We start from the raw sequence: 16,354 nt of genomic DNA, 5'->3' as shown, positions 1-16,354 counted from the left end.
AATCTCACATGCTGCTGTTCTTCTTGGGTTTGATCGCTGCTTCTAGCTCTGGGACACTCAGGCACACTCCCTAGTGCAAACCCTGTATCGGACACCCCCCTTGGCAGGGGTACTCTGCAATAGGGCCACCCAGGCCTTGGAACCAGAACCTCAGGCCTCCGGAGCCATTCAGGGGCTTATACTCCCCCCACTCCTCCCAGAGGCCTCCTGGCTAGAGTTTCCCTACTTACGCCCTTCAAAAGTGCAACACGTCATAGCAAGAGAACACAGGACTAGCCAGGGAATTTTAGACACTTTACTCTTAAGAAGCACCAGAGTTGCAGACCTATAGAAAACTGACTTCTGAACACAATCCCACTCAGTCAGATCTCACCACAACCACCACCACCCCGCTCTGTGAGTCCTTGAGTTTGGTCTAAATCCTTTAAAGGAGATGAGGTCCCTCCCTGCCTTCACATCTGCTTCTAGGTTTTCCGTTCGTCCCTGGGGTCCTTTCCCCCTTTGGTCAGCTGAAGAAAACTGCAGCTGGGAAAGCTTCAAAGGGAATTCCAGCCTCTCTTCTGCAAGCAAAGCCTTACGGGTATCACATCCCTTCCTGGGTGAAACAATGGGGCTTATATGCTGATGGCCTTGGATTTCTTTGAGCGTTTTCCAAACATAGCTTCCCACTCCTGCTCAGATTCCTACCACAAAGCAGACGATCTAATTCACAATGACTTTTACAGGTTGTGTTCATAAAACCAAATGGAATTCCTAATTGCACACATACATTTCCCAAACTGTCACAGTATCCATCAGAAGGAAGCTTAGGTCAGTGCTGAAGAGAGCTGAGACAGAAAGGGAGCCAGTGCGTGGAACATATATCTCCCTCCCTAGCTTCTTAACAGGGTTGGCTTCTGGGTCAGAAGGTTTTTTGAGCCTCAGCCTGGAGAGCCTGTCCTCCCACCCACCCCTGCCAATAATTATTTCCCAGCATACTGTTAGTGTTATTTTACCTTTCTAGCGCCTCTTCTTCACTGTGAGTGCCGATCTCCAGGGCAGCTGCAGGAGGAACAAGCTGTGCTCGCAAGACACCCCGACGAGCTCACCCCTGAGATGAGGTCTTGCGCCCGATGCTGTCGATTGCCTCCCAGGGAAGGATTTTGTTCCATTCTCTCACGTGCTGTCCCATACATGAGCCTCGTTTTGAGGACTGTACAAACACGGACACTTTTCCTGATGAAACCAACCAAACAGAAATAGGGTGGTGAGTGGCAATCAGTAATTGCATGAGGATAGGCACGTATGGCAAAAAATGTAGAGGGAAGGACTGCTAAGTAATGCACAGGGAGCTATGGTGCATTTTCCATTTCAAAGTGCTTTACAAACATCAGCTAATCCATCCTCATAGCCCCCACTGGGAGGGAGATACTAGAACAAGCCTTTTTGCAAAGAGGAGGAACTGAGTCTCAAAGAGATTGAGATTTCAGTTGCAACGGCTCCCATGTGTGAAAGGATTTTCAGGATAAAAGCCCCATGTGATTTGTCCAAGACCATGGAAAGGAACTGGTTTCATATCAGGATTAGAATTAGTGGCCCCTGACTCCAAGGACACCAGGGAGGCCATGAAAGTCTTGCTGTGCAGCGAGACCTCACGGGGGCCCAACATAATATTCTCAACACTCCCCACCAGGCTCTCTTAGTCTAAGCTTCAAATCTTATCTATTTATCTAACTCATCTCCCTTTGTGATACAGTGAGTAAGGAACAACATTGGGAATCAGGCAATCTGGGGTCCATTCCCAGAACTGGAGCTGTTGTGTGACTTTGAACAAGTCACTTCTGCTCTATGCCTCAATCTTCCCAGCTGTGAAATGGAGCTAATACTTGCCCTCATTTGTAAAGCACTTTGGGATCTATGGATGAAAACGCACCATATAAGAGCTAAGTTTTATTAATCCATTGCCTATTTAACTTCATTAACCAGGATAAATATCATTACCCACAATTGTTTCATAGAAATTTTTTTTGAGGGGGTAAAGGGAAGTGGAATAACTTTTTGTAACCCACTAAAATCTCTGTGGAATATCTGGGTAAATATTCTTATTATTTACCCTGCATCTGTGGAATAACCAGGGTAAATATCACCACCCACAATTGTTTCATAAGAACTTTGTATTTATTTATTTACAAAAGAGGTAAAGGGAAGTGGAATAACTTTCTGTAACCCACTAAAATCTCTGTGGACATTTCGGCCCCAATTTAAAAAACCTAGTGGACAATTCATTACCAAACTAGCTGTGTGGTTAGATTTAGTATTATTATTTTGGCTTCATAAGAGCAGCTAAATCTTGTGCCTTAAGACAGTGGAAGGATGCAGGTTTGTTTGTTTTAAAAGGTAGACCACAGTGCTGTCCTTGAAAGCAGCACTGGTAATTGATTTGTAGTTAAGGAGATAATTTACTTAAATTCAATAGCAGGCCCCTGCTGATCATAGAACAAGCTAATGCCATTCTTCAGATTAACAAAACCTGATTAATAAAATGAGTTTGGACTAGCAAAGCCTCATGGAAAGGACTGCTCTTGGTTCCAGACACTCACTAGCAATCTTGCCATAACTTCCATAGATCCAGCCTCAGACTAGGGATGAGGAAGAAGGAGATTGTGAATACTAAGCTAAAATACAGAGACTTTCCCTGAAATATAAGGTAAACTGGATTATAGAAGGCAGCTGTGTACTCCGCTATGAGCAGAGCAGTGTGGGAACTGGAATTTCTGTTTCGCAGGAAATTCCCCCAGCTTCAAAGTTCCCCATGAAATGAAATTTTCAAAAAAAGTTTTGGGTCCAAAACCTCTTCATTTCAATGTCAACTTTTTATAATATACTATAAAATTAAACATTTCTAAATGAAAAGAAATGCAATGAATAAATGGAAAATCAAAACCAAACCAAAACCCCCCCAAAATGTTCCCATGCTTCAGCCTTACAGAAAAAAAAATACCAAAAAATATTTTAAAGGGGAATTTTGTTGAAACAGCATGCAGAAACATTTCTGCAGCATGTTTCCATTTTGATAAAGTGGCATTTCCCCCCAGAAAAACATGGTCAGAAAATTGTTGGCCAGCTCTAGCTAAGAGACCCTATTCAATCTTCCTCCTCCCTTCTTGGTGAGAAGCCAGTGTCTTGAGATTGTAACAAGGAACTCCTAGATTCCCTTCTCATCTGGGGAGGAGCATAGTCTGGGGGTAGAACAAGGGACTGGGATTCAGGACACCTGGCCTCTGTTTCCAGATTCAGAAAAGACTGCAGTGAGGTTGATAGAGCAGAAGACTTGGAATCACTACTCCCAGGTGCCCTTCCCAGCTTTGCTTCAGAGTCTGTGACCATGGTCAAGTCACTTCTCCTTTCTGCCTTTGTGAAATGGGAGGCAGGGGAGAAAGCCTCTCCACAGAACAATTAAGCAAGCTTGAATCACAATGGTGCTGCTTTGATACCCTCAGTGAAGAGCGCTAGACAAGCAGAGCAACCAGCCTAGAAGCATTTACAACAGGCCACCCTTGTTGCTGAATATCATCCCAAGCAGAGGGATGTCATTCTGCTGACTAGATCATGTTCAGCACCTGGAGCCAGAGTTAATGCAGGTCTAGTGTTTGACCCACTATGGCTTCATCCCCACACAGCCCCACAGAGTGCATGCAAACGGTGTGAGTTTATATTGCATCTTCTCTGGAGTCCTTCCGAGATTCTGTTAGCTTCTGGCTCACACTCAATCAACTCAACATCTCCTCCAGCTAAACACATCAGGGGCTGGCTGAGCTTCCTAAGCAATTGTGATGATGAGTGAGGGACAGACTAGTCCTTGCACTACCCCCACTTTTACCATCAACTCTCAAGGAAGAGCTGCACATCAGACAGTGAGAAACAAACATATTCCTGATCAGAATAAGCAATCACTACTGCCATGGGCTTCCTTTGCAGTCTTTTAATTGTGTGTGTAAACAGGGTCAGCCACTTCCCAACCACCCTCTTGTAGCAAGAGGTGATTCTGGAGCCACTCTGCCTCAGTTTACCCCCTTCAGGACTCTAAATAAACATCACACTCCCCTTCTGAGTCTAATTCATTTGTCTATAATTCACACCACCCCCATTCCTGGGCCTTCCTCCCCTTTACCAGGAGAGGATCCAACTCTACCTTCCACATTCTAGGTTTACCCTGCTTTTGGCAGGCTCCCCCAGCCTTACCTAGCTGGACTCTTTTGGTGCCCACAGTTACACACTCCTTCCCCCTCTGGCTATTTAAAGAGACCAGCTGCCCACTCTCAGGCTCCATCAAAAGGCTGTTAATGAGGCACAGGTGGATTGGATCTGTTCCCTCTTAAAGGGCCCAGTGCATCCTGTGATATATATATATATCCATATGTGAAATCTTGGCCCCACCGAAGTCAATGTCAAAATGTCAGTGACTTTGCCAGGGCCGGGATTTCATGTCCTATTGTTTGTCAATCATTCTTGGAAGCTGACAGATCACCTTCCCCCAACTGACCCCTGTGCTTTTCTGCTTGACAAATTAGCCCTTGCGGCAAAGTCCATCTTTGTGTTATATCTATGTACAGCACCTAGCACAGTGACTGGGACTTATGTACAGAACCTAAAGCAGTGAGGCCCCAATCCCAAACTGGGACTCCTAGGTGCTACTCGAATGCAATTATTATTCATTTTTTACATAAGAATAGCCATACAGGGTCAGACCAATGATCCATCTAGCCCAGTGCCCCATCTTGTGACAGGAGCCAATGCCAAGGGCTTCAGAGGGTAGGGACAGAGCAGGTAATTATCGAGTGATCCATCCCTTGTCATCCACTCCCAGCTTCTGGCAGTCAGAGACTAGGGACACCCAGAGCATGGGATTGCATCCCTGACTATCTTGTGTTGGACTGTAAAATAGATTAAAACACTAAAGTGTTGAAAATAAATGTAATTGTGTGAAAGTATGATGTATAACAGTGATAATAGATATTTAGGATGAATTCACAGCAGTATTGCAATGACTACTGAGGTAACTTTCTGGTCCTTACCCTGGATGTAGGTGGAGATTGATTTGTGGATAGAGTTCTATGGTCTGAGTAACATCTGTTGCATGTAACACTAAACATCTCTCTGGTCTAACGACTCTGGACAACTATTCATTAAACACATTGGCTAATAGCCATTGATGGACCTATCCTCTATGTGTTATAGTAGCACCTAAACACACCACATGCAGAAGAACATGGGTCTCTTGTCCTAGTTAGTGTCAACAGAGTAAGAAACAGGTCCTTGCCCTCAAGCTCCTGTAAGATAAATAAACAAGACAGGAAAATTATTATCCTGATTTTACAGCTGGGGCCCTGCAACACCGACAGATCGAGGGCCAGATTTATAACAGGCACCTAAAAATGCAGAGAGATTTTCTTCGCTTTCTCCTCTGCCTCAGCCTTTCCCTGTTGCCTCACCCATCAGAGATTTTCTTTGGTGCCAGAGGGAAAGACTCCAGCACTGGGAGGCAGCAGAACATGACACGGCCACAAATCAAATGTACACAAAGAGGCATGCACACATGCACACACAGTATGCACGCACACATATTCACAGAGCCTTGTTTGACCATAAGATCTTCAGGGCCTGGACTGACATCTACTCCATATTGTGTTGTACACTTCCACAATAGAGTCCCAACCTAGCATAAGTATTTCAAGGAGTTCTAGCACTGAACTCAATGGGATTGCATCTGCCTACTCTTGAGATGACTTTGGTCCCTTGGCCCTGATCCAAAGGCCATTGAAATCAATGTGAAGATTTAAATGGGCGGTGGAAACGTCTGCATGCCTTCCCTCTGCATCTTACTGTCACCCTGAGACAAGCCCACAGACACACACACACACACATAACAAAGATGTTGTCTAGCAGCTTGGCAGCAGTTATAAATTGGCCGAGAAACAGCACTGTTTGCATTCACGGCTGGGCCTCAAGCTAAGAATTAAAAGATCAAGGCTGTTGCTACTGCCTCTTGGAGCAAATCTATTCCCTCCCTCACCCCTTCTCCAACCCAAGCCCCTTCACGGCCCAATGCCAGATCAGTTACAGTGTCAGTCAGACAGCATCTTATAGGCCCAGCAGGAATACAGGAGCAAGCTGCCAGGACAATTAACCTTGAAGAGCTCCAGAGATGGCAAATAGTGGGGAATTCAGGATCTGTGCCCGCCGTCTCTTTGTGGACAGCTGTAATTGATCTTGGAGACTATGCAGCAAAGAGAAACTTTTGCTGAAATAATCTCAAAGATGGCAAACAATAGGGCAAAAGGGCAACTCTGCCTTCCCCAAGAACTAGAGGGACTGGGATACAAGAGATCAATGATAACGCAATCAAATGAAATCAGAGTAGGGGAAGGGGACGTGGCGAGAGAAGATATGGAGGAGGGAGACCGGGGTTGCAGGATATCCTATGCTATCAGAGCTAGCTGGTCTGTTTTTAGTCGATTTGGACCAGATTTACAAAGGTATTTAGGCACCTACAAATGCAGATTGGTGCAGACTAGGATTACACAAGCATCTAATCAGGTTAGGTTCCTAACTCCCACTTGTTTAGGTGCTTGTTAATGGGCTTCAGCTTTGTTTTCCAAGCTAGAGCTGGTCACAAAAACAAAAAAACCCCTGACTTGGCAGGGAGGCGGGCGGGGAGGGAGCAATTCCACCTTCATCAAAACGTTGGAGGATATGGATCAGCGTTCACGTCGCACTCCCCATCAATACACAGACCAAGCTGGGGCAGCTAATGATCCAACCAGTGGACCAAATTCGGTGATGAATCCTGAAGCACGTTGCGTATATGCTAAGAAGAAAGAAATGTCAACATCTGAAAAATGCTGGCCGGGTCTACAGTTATGGTCACACACACACAAATACACTTCCCTTGTTTTTTTAAAATCAGAGTTTGAACTTTCAACTGAATTTTTCATCCACAGTTTGAAATGCACAGAACTTCAACCGGTGCTAGTTAAACTCTCCGCCGCCGCCTCCTCCCTCTACTCTCTGTCCCTTTCCGCTGCCTCCTCCCCATCCCTGATCTTCTTCTGTCTCTAGCTCCCACTCACAGCCATCCAAGTTATTCTGAATGCAATGGCCTGAGTTATTTCCCCCATCACCTCTCTGGCTTCTTCCTCCATCTCTATCCCTCTTTTCACTTCACTCATCCGTCCTTTTCCTCCTTCCTTGCCTCGCCTCATCCCACACGGGCACGTGTCCTGCGACCCAAGCGTCTAGTTTCTCCTTACTGCTCTGTCTTTCACCATGAGCCTGCCCTACGTGCTGTTGGGATAACAACAAAGGCTTCCTGTTCCTATGACTAGCCCTCAGATGTCCTGCATGGATGAGGCTTTGGGTGCCCTGTCTCTCAAATCACCACAACAGCCCTTCCTCCATCTCTTCCTCTTGCCCTACTCCTTTCCCTAACCTGTCCCCATCACCCTTCTCTTCCTCCCTTTGCTGCCCATCTTCCTTCTCCTCCCTCTTGTTAGGGTAGGAAGCATAGCTTCTGATGGCCTAGGGTGTCCCATGGCATAATCCCTGGTGTCCAGCCTTCCCTTTAAAGACATGCCCCTGCAGCTGGGAGGTGTGTGTTCTGGCTAGCTTGATTTCTCCTGCCATGGGAATCTCTTTCAAGAGTGGAGGCACCTATTGAGATGTGGCGTCTTCCGTCTCTGCCTCCAGCAGCCCACGCTGTGCTCTCGGACGGATGAGCGGTGCGCCTACCCTCCCAGCATCTCTCTCTTGTGTATGCCAGCGTCAGGGGCAGTTGGGCACCATGCAGCCTTTGGGGAAGGATTGCTCCCCCGTCACGGTCCCACCCACGAGCGCTGAGAGCTGCTTCCCAGGTCAAAATGCAATTGGGAGGAATGGTTTTTAAAGGAGGGCCATCAATAACCCACCTTACAATGGCGACGTGCGTGAACCAGGCAGTCCATCAGGAGTCAGTGATTGATCATATGGCCAGCAGACCACAGCAGCGAGGAATCCTGGGGCACATTAATCAACTCCAATCCTGGGATAACCCCTCAGACTTTACAAAACATTAGCAACACTTTCCTTCATCTCTGCTAGCGTTTCTTCTCTTCCTCATCCTCCCCCCATTTCCCCCCTTTTCTTTATTCTTTTCTTCCCCCATCACAATCTTCCCTCTCCCCCCCTCTCCTTTACTTTCTCCATGGTGCTCAAGAAGGATAGAGGATTGATAGAAATGGCTTGACCTTTGTCCCAGTTCTGTGCTCATCACGCCCAGCTCTACCAGGGCCGATTTGTAACCCCCCACTCCTTGCTGTTCCAGCCCTGGGCTCATCACAGCCAGCTCTGCCAATGCACCTCCCTCCTGACTTGCCGCCCTTCCACAACAATCGATCCCCTCACTTTTGCGCTTCCCAGAACCTTCAAACTCATTGCACATGTGAACAAAGGTGGCTTTGAATGGCTTTTGCTGAGCGACATGTTGTACAAGATCAGAAGGGAAGAGGAATTAGGTTGAAAGTTTCCTTATTTTAAAAGCCAAAAACTTGCAGTGTTCTTTCAAAACCCCTTTGGCTTTTCTGGCCTCTCCTCTGAAAGCTGCTCTCTGTTGTTCCAGCCAGCTGCAAGGAGGTGTTTTGTCCTTGTGAATGGAACACAGAGAAAGCATGCAGATAAAATGAAGAGCCCTTATGCACATAGAGACTCTCTGTCAATGCCCAGCCTGGGTGATTAACCCCGGACTTCGGCTCTCCCATTCAATCCGAGACAGACTGCGGAGGCAGCTGCTTCTTTGCTTCAGGGAATGGAGAGAGAGAGAGCGAGAGATGCATCCCCTCTCATTCCATTCTTCTCTTTAAAGAAAGGGCAGAACCAGTGTTCCAAGGCTGCCGGGAGAATGTTGAACTCAGCTTCTCTACTCCAAGAGGAGATGGGGTTGGAGGCATGAGATAATAGGAGTCCTTTATAGAAGCGGGTCACTGTCATGGCCCCTACTTCTGCCTCGTTATGCCAGGAAAAAAGAAATAAATCTAGACACTGCTATCACAGACTGCATGTGTGACGCTGGGCAAGTGACTAAGGGCTTGTCTACATGGGCTGAGGGTACAGCAAGCTGGGGTGTAACTCTACAGAACTCTAGCCTGCCAGGCACTGATTGGCTATATGGACCCTGCCACCGTGCTCTAAAAAGCTTCATCATGCTCTTTGACGGACTGCGGTTTGAAACATTCCCATCCCAGCTTGCCATGCGCTAACAGACTACATAGACACGCCCTTAGCTTCTCTGGGTCTCAGCTCTTTCTCTGTACAATGGAGATCACGGCTCTTTCCTGCCTCAAATGGGCGTTGTGAGGATAAATACTTTACAAACGGAGGCGCACGGATACCAGGGTAATGGGCGCCATAAAGGCAGCTCCGACTGGGAGATACCACTTCAGCTGCACCGCTCTAGTTAAAGCAGGCCAACATTTGTGCATAGACAAGGCCTAAGTCCATTTAGTGTTAGCAAGAGGCATCAGCTAGGGCCGGTCGAGCATTTCCCATCGAAACTTTTTTTTGATGGTGGGGGGGGAAAAAAATAAAAAAATCAGGTTTTCGCCAAAACAAAACTTTGTGCAAAGTGGCAGCGTTCCTCAAAAATGTTCATTTTTTCATCAGAAAACTGAAAACATAAGACCCAACAATATTCAGCCAAATGCTGAATGTATTTATTTTTATTTTATTTATTTTTTATTTTGTTTTGGCTTCGGCGAAAATGTTTGGCTTTTTCCCCAACACAAGTCAAAATTTTCTGTGGGGAGAACAAATTCCGATCACCTCCAGCACCAACTTTTTTGACCTATGAGGAGGGGGTGGGGAGCTCGCCAAAGAAAATAAAATGGCCACCCCGTGAGATGAAGGGGTCACAAAGAAACAGAGGTCAGTTAGATGAGACAAAGCTAAACCAACGTGTTCAGCAGAGGGCCGAAGTAGTAACAGAAAGTTGCCAGTTGGCTCTTCTTGGGAGAGGAAGGATGGTCCAGTGGTTAGGCTAGTTTGGGACTCAGAAGGGCCAGGTTCCATTCCTGCTGTGCCATGAGCTTCCTGTGAGACCATGGGCAAGTCACTTAGTCTCTCTGTGCCTCAGCTCCCCATCTGTACAATGGGGACAATAGCACTGCCCTGCCTCACATTGGTGCTGTGAGGATAAATACATTGGAGTATCATGAGGTGCTCATTTACTACGGGGACAGGGTCCATAAAAGTGTGTCGATAGTGGGGGCCAATGAGCAAAGAACCCTGGATGAAGCCCAATGGAGGGATTGAGGGAGTCAACAGAGCTAATGGTGCCAGTCTATTTGATCTGTCTGGAGGCAGGCAGGGCTCCTAAAACCACACTGGCTCCCCTCAGCATGATAGCGACTTTACGCTCATCTAAGCGACTGCAAGAGGTGGAAAGCAATGGAGAATCGGGCTCAGATATCTGGAGCACAGAGCAGGTTCTTCCCAGGAAACGTGATGCAAATGTGCAGCACTTTGGGGCTTCATAGACCAATCATAAAAATATTGAACAAAAAATATTCAACATGCTGTGGGGCTCAGGAGAGGAACAGGTGGAATTTTCTGACCTGTGTTATGCAGGAGGTCAGGCCGCTCGATGATGACAATGATCCCTTCTGGCCTGAGAGTCTATGAATATTAAGGGCCTGATGTATTCATTATCTTTAATAGGGGAGCTGTCTCTTCTGTATAAAGATCATTGTTTTTACCAGAACAATAAGCAGATCCTTTGACCCAGTGGAAAGTCAGGCTACGTAACAAGAGATTGTGTTTGGACTAATTCATTCCAGCAGGAAACTTGTGCCTTAGTAAAAATAAATCTCCCCATCAGTACTAGATATAGCTGATATTCTGCACTGGGATACGTATCAGGCTTTATCTTATCCCTCGGGCTAACACCATATTATCCACAAACCTGTCTCCTTACTGTCAAAGATGTAAGATATCTGAGGGCACCTTACTATACGCGCTCTGGATGAGCTCTTCCCTTGGCTTTACGTTGGGTGAGAGCTGCTAAACAGCAGAAATAGTTTTTAAAAATAATCAGATCTGACGCCAGACCCAGATTTCTCCAAAATACCCCCACACCAACTTGGGGGGTGGTTCAGATCCAGGCTGATGTTTCAGCCCATTACAAATCCAACAGGGCCATTTTGAAAATATGAATCGGGACCCCAGGTTTGAATTTCAGACACCGTCAGTGTGTCAGACCCTAACAGACAGTGCTCTGGGTTGCATTGGTCCTAGTAACAGTTCAAGGTGCAGCTCGTTTGATCTTAACCGGTATGACTATCGCCAATGGTAACAGAACCAGGGGAATTTGTCAATGCCCACCCCGGGGCATCCCCTTGTGGCTGCATCTGGAGATTAGCTTTGTCCGATCAGACACCCCCTTCCTCTACTCACTCACACAATGACCCCTCCTGCTCTCTAGGACTCACAGTGCTTTCTCTTTGTGGCTTGGCCCTCCAGCCAGCTTGCAGTACAGTTTTCCCATTCCAGGTACCGAAGGGACATCAGACCAGCTGTCCAGGTGCTATTCCAGGCCATCTTCCCATTCAAGATTGTGCCACTTTCCCAGTGGTTGGTAGCGGAACCTAGGTCTGCCCCACCACTGTGCTGGGTTCCAACCACCATCAGCCAAGCTCTGCACCAACTCACCCTTGCTGCTGTTTCCCTCGCCGTTTTCCAACTCTTCCCTCTGCAGGCTCTCTTCTCCACCACCCCGCTGGGTAAACCCCTTCCCTCAGGGTCTGCTCCCCCTGGCTTTCCGCCTTCTCCTCCCACCAGGCCCAGAGAGTAACTGCAGACCTCCACCCTTCAGCCCCCTTCTGCTAGCACTGCCTGGCTTTTTACAGGCCCCCATCTACTGCTGCCCAGGTGGGCTCCGTTTTCAATTAGTGATTGTCAGTGAAGCCTACATCTCCCCCCAGGTGCAGCCTACGAGGTGAACTAACCCCTTCTGAGCTCCCTTCACCCGCTCAGGGGTGGTGTGGGGTGATGGCCCCTCTGTAAGGGCTACAGTGGCACAGAGGGCCTCTCTTCCAAAATTGTAAGCTCTCTGGGGCAGGGACCTTCTTTTCTGTGTTTGTGGAGCACCTACGACATTGGGGTCTTGATCCCTGGATGGGGCTCCCAGGGGCTACTTCAATTCAAATAAATCATCATCATACCCTCAGAGCTGGCCCTGGGTAACCCTTATGCAGGAGGCATGTCGGAGCCATGCCAGGGGTGCGGCTGTAGGTGTGCAACTCTGCAGTGGTGTAATACCCCACCGAGGTCAAAGCAGCTGGGGCACAAGATAGGGCTGCTCTAACCAACCCCTTACCAGGTCCAGGATAGGGGAGGTGCAAACTGCTTTTCCTCTTAGTCTCTACAGCAGGCTCCGTACTGCTGTGGGGATGAATTTGCAAGGCAGAGAATTCTTGCAAGAAATTGGGCTTCTTTGTTGATACTTACAACATTTTATGTCATTCATTTCCCGTTCAAGTGTTCCATAGATGATTGACTTAGCATCTTCTTTCTCTCTCTCAGGTTTCTTGTCCGATAAAATCACAGCCCAAACTACATGGAGGTTACAGCCGTCCTGACTCATTATGAAAAGGAAACACCATTAGTGAGTGGGATGGGAGAGAGTTGCTACCTTCCACAAGCCGGCGAGAGCATCTTCAAAAGCAAAACCCGGGGAGATAAAAGTTGTAACAAGCCTTGGAAAAATATTGCACTTCTGAGTGCCTCTCACTTAAACAGTTGTCATTTCACTGAGCCAAATCTGCAATTATTGGCTACCAGCCCCATCTGTCAGAGCAACACACTGCAGGGAACTAAACGGGAGAGGCGGAAATGTTCTTAAACACAGCATGGGAGCCTCTCTTTTTTCACTGCCCCCTCCCTGCCTTGGCTGAGCAGGCAATTGGCTGACCCACCCTGCAGGGGTCTGAGCAGGACCAGGGGTGGGCCCAGCTCAGGAAGAAGACTGGAGGCCTGTCTACACTACACTGCAGCTGGGAGCAGCCCAGGTAGACAGACTTGCACTGGAGGGGCCCGGGCAGGAAAGTCCACACGGCTATTTTCAGCGCCGTAGCCTGAACCCTGTGAGCACAAGTCAGTTGACCTCGGCTTCGAGACTCGCTGCTTGTTTTGGTTTCAGGCCAGGTAGAGATATCCTAAGTCACTGGCCCAATGCATTAGGCAGCAGAGCAGGAAACTGAAGCTGGGGATCTCACAAGCCCAGGTCACCACCCCAGCCATTGGGCTATCATTCCTCTCAGTTCTGACGGCTGGGGTGAGGAGACAGTGTCATCCCCTCCATGGCTGCTAAAGCGCAGAGGCTCTCAGAGGCTCCATAGCCAAGTCCCTCTTGAAAAACCATTTTCCCGTGGCTGGAGATGCAAAAGAACTGACGAGATCCAAGTTAACCCATCACTGAAGTAGCGGCCGCTTCATCTTGCAATGCCACTCAGTGAATGTCCCCTTTCGAGACCACCCTCCACTGAAGCCTCTGATCCAAACACTCTAAACTCCAAGCCTGGAGCAAATTGGCAGAATTCCATCTCACCAGCTTTGAATGTATTTTTAGAGGGAGCCAGGCGGCATGTTTTTGCATGACTGACTCCTACCATCTAGTGGCCTCTTGCAGGTATATCAGCTTCCCAATCAAGCCTGAAAACTGTGTGTTCTGCTTAGCATAAATTGGTGCCCATTTCATAGAGTAAGAATGAAGGGATTCTAGTGGCGTTTAGGCTGTAGGCCAGGCATGAAATCCCCCAGGAGATCTTGGAGAAGATGATCTTCCCAGTAATATGTGACACGTCCCTTGACTCCTAAAAGTCTACAGGTATGTCCATACTGCAATCACAGGGTGTGATTACTGCTTGAGTAGTTGGTTTTAATCTAGCTAGCTAAACACTAGGGCTGTGAAGGCGTGGCAATGTATGCGTCAGCACAGCTAGCCACTTCAGTACTTATCCACGCTTCCAGGAAGGCTTGTACAGCCTGCACTGAAGCACATTCTGCTGCGGCTTCGCTGCTCTGGGACCTGAACTAGCTAGCTGAAAGTTAGCTCAGGTACGTCTACACGAGCTGCAATCACACTCAACGGGGAGTCCAAAGGGGCCAGACACAAAGGTGGTAGGTAAGATTAGAGAGGTCATTACTCAGATCTGAGACTTTCTGATAAATGTCAGGGTAATTAGCAAGGGCCCTTCTCCAGCTCCCTGCTGCCTGGAAGGAGTTCATGCCCGACCATTCACTCAAAAGGGTGGATTATATGGCTGTGTGAAATCCCATCTGGAGCTCCGTGACTTCCCTGAGATGGCTTCTGATGTGGTGACTGCAGCAACACGCTCAAAGCAGATGCTGAGAGTCAAACAAACTCCTACACAGGAGCCGATCAGATACAACCTGCTGTCTGTCCTCTTCTTCAGCGGTGAGGGTCTCCCACACTGCCCCTGTACAGTCTCCCCGGGGCATGAAACCAAAGGAGCAGGGCCCTTTATTATTATTTTGGATTGTGTTTGCACCCAGGAACCCGAGTCATGGACCAGAACTCCAGAGTGCTAGGTGCTGTACAGACACACAACAGAGCCTTTTTGCTCTTTGTCACTTTTTTGAAAAATGCTCATTGCTGCTGAAACACGCCAGCATTTTGTCAGCCAGAGCAGGATTGGGGCAGAAGTTATTTACCGTCCTCGCGTGAGGCTGGTATTGTATTGTAAGGCTGGCATTTTAAAGGCACTGAAGGGGATCTAAGCGCCTGTCTCCCATTGACTCTCCCTTATGCCCATTTTGAAAATCTGAGTTTAAAGGTTTATGAGAATTCTTGCCGGGTATAACACTAAGGGATCTGACCACACCAGTTAGAGCCAGGCATAGAGGGCAGGAACATTCAACTACCGGGTGTTTAGTTTGCAGCTGGAAACTCAGATTCTGAATCCAGCTAACAGGGATAAGGTTGCCCAGGCAAATCATTTCATGCTGAGGATCCTTCAGCCCATTGTGCAAGGAAATGGCACGGACCCCCATGTAATCTCAACACTCCCGCGTCCTGTGCGGCTTCCCCTCCTCTTCTTGCAATACCGCATGGCAGCATGCGGGGGCTCTCGCGACGAGCCGGAAAAGGTGTTAGACCCACTGGGCTTGTACAAGTTACAGATCCAGAGGCAGGAATGCTTAAACATCACGCCCATTCACAACCTCTGTCACACGCCTCTTGCACACTTACTCACTTGCACACACTCATGGAGCTCAGCCATTCACATGTACACAGATGCTCACTTGCACACACTCACGTGCCTCTCACCCTCACACAAACAGCACACACACACACACTCACATGCTCACACCCATTCCCACAGCTCTAACACATCTCTCTCTCTCTCTCACATACACACTCACATGGACACTCACAGCTACCTGTGCATTTTGCATTATGTTTCACCCCCACATACATGCAACCCCTCAAACAACTGCAGATTTCACAGTCTCCTACACTTGCACTGCACACTCTGGTGTGGTTGCTCACCAATACATTTCCACACACATGCCCACAGAGCCACCAATTTACAGTCACAAACACACGTCTATGCATCCTTCCATGCAAGCACCAACCCAGTGCTACATGGGACAAGGTGTCAGGCTCTGGTTCCAGACTGTCAGGCATGGTGGTTGGAGTGGGTTGTAGGATTGGGACCGGGCCGAGGGCAGTGGAGAAAGCGCGGTCTGGGGACAGGCTGTGGGTCAGAAGTGAGGGGAGAATCCACAGGCAAGCCAAATCAGGGTTGTAGTTGGAGTCCAGATGCAAGCCAAGGGCAGAAGCTGGGTTGAAGTCAGTCCAAGAATCTGAGGGTCAGGAGGTGGATATAGGGCTAGATCAGGTCAGGAGCAAGGTCAGAGTAGGGCATGGACAAGGCTGGAGCAGGCTGGAACAAAGCTGGGGCAGGAGCCAGAACCAGATCAAGGGCAGGCTGGAACCCCAGGGAGTCTGTTACACTGCATGCAAGCAGGAGCCTTCCTGACTGGCTTGTGCTGTTGCACCAACAACTTGCAGTGAAATACCTAAGCCTGGGGGTTATCTGCCCCAGCCATGCCTGAGAGCTGAGTCACTGCAGGCTCTGCTGGAGGGGTGAATCCTGGCACCTGCCTGGGCAGCCCAGATCTGGCTGCTGGTTTGCCATACACAGCGCTCCCTTTAAGCGAGCCGTGCTTTCTGCAGGCCACAGGAGTGCTATTGCATACCCTCATTGGCTCGCCACCCAGCCACCAACCTCCAGGCGGGTCCTTCCTCTGAGTGCTTTTTCTG

At 48.3% G+C, this 16,354-nt stretch overlaps 1 long non-coding RNA gene across 1 annotated transcript in view; it reads right to left on the bottom strand.

Moving 5' to 3' along the window:
- Positions 1-4,241, bottom strand: part of LOC137150025 (uncharacterized) — a 71,550-nt gene extending 67,309 nt beyond the window's left edge. The window contains exons 1-2 of the long non-coding RNA XR_010918868.1: positions 4,222-4,241; positions 996-1,215 (exon numbers count right to left, since the gene is read on the bottom strand). This is a non-coding gene — a long non-coding RNA (uncharacterized lncRNA). The remainder of the gene's footprint in view (positions 1-995; positions 1,216-4,221) is intronic.
- Between the last annotated feature and the right edge of the window lie 12,113 nt (positions 4,242-16,354).

Source organism: Emydura macquarii, unplaced genomic scaffold, assembly GCF_026122565.2.
Source record: "Emydura macquarii macquarii isolate MOO-44397 ecotype Brisbane River unplaced genomic scaffold, CSIRO-AGI_Emac_v2 contig_113, whole genome shotgun sequence".
Classification (NCBI taxonomy): domain Eukaryota; kingdom Metazoa; phylum Chordata; order Testudines; family Chelidae; genus Emydura; species Emydura macquarii.
Note: the sequence above shows the minus strand (reverse complement) of the source record. Positions and strands in the feature narration are given on the sequence as shown.